Raw genomic sequence first — 677 nt, forward strand, 5'->3', positions numbered from 1 at the left:
GAAGTCCTTTCCTCTTCTCTCCTCTCTTTTTCCACATAAAAAGCTGGGGGAAAAAGGAAAGAAAGGGCGAGGACTGGGAAAGGCGAGGGGGTCGAAAGAAACGGGAACGCGCGGAATTGTGGGTAGAATGGTGGAGTGAATTCGGCCACTGAATATCGAGTGCCCTTCAATCTGCACAGGCCCCCGATCGGGATGCCGAGTATGGCATAGAGAGGTGGAGCAAGAGGGGTAGGAAGGAAAAGGGACAGAGTTGAAAAAAAACTATTTCGAAGTGCGGCTCATAAGCCGTCAGATGACACCAAAATTATTGCTTAGATGTTTCGAGATCGCACCTTCTCCTTTACATTTTCCCCTTTTTTTCTATTTGAATTATCCCCTCTTTCATAATTTGTCAAAATTTTTACTTCCGCTGCATTAAAAATTTTCCGTGCATTATTTAATTAAAATTGGAAAATTGTGAAAGCAAATAGAAAAATTTCCTGTAATATTTTAAATTATTAGAAATCATAGAAAAAACTTGAAAAATCGTATAACTGATAAAAAGATTAAAAAGAAACATTAGGATATCTCTTTTTTACTACTTTCTCCCAAATCTTCTGATAAAATAGATTTCTAGTATTTAATGACATTTTTTATTAAAAGATAAAGTGATATAATTGATATCCTTGAAATTTTTC

This window comes from Camponotus vicinus, unplaced genomic scaffold (genome assembly GCF_025532165.1).
Source record: "Camponotus vicinus isolate PSW18456_S1 unplaced genomic scaffold, iyCamVici1.0 SCAF_8, whole genome shotgun sequence".
In the NCBI taxonomy this organism is placed as follows: domain Eukaryota; kingdom Metazoa; phylum Arthropoda; class Insecta; order Hymenoptera; family Formicidae; genus Camponotus; species Camponotus vicinus.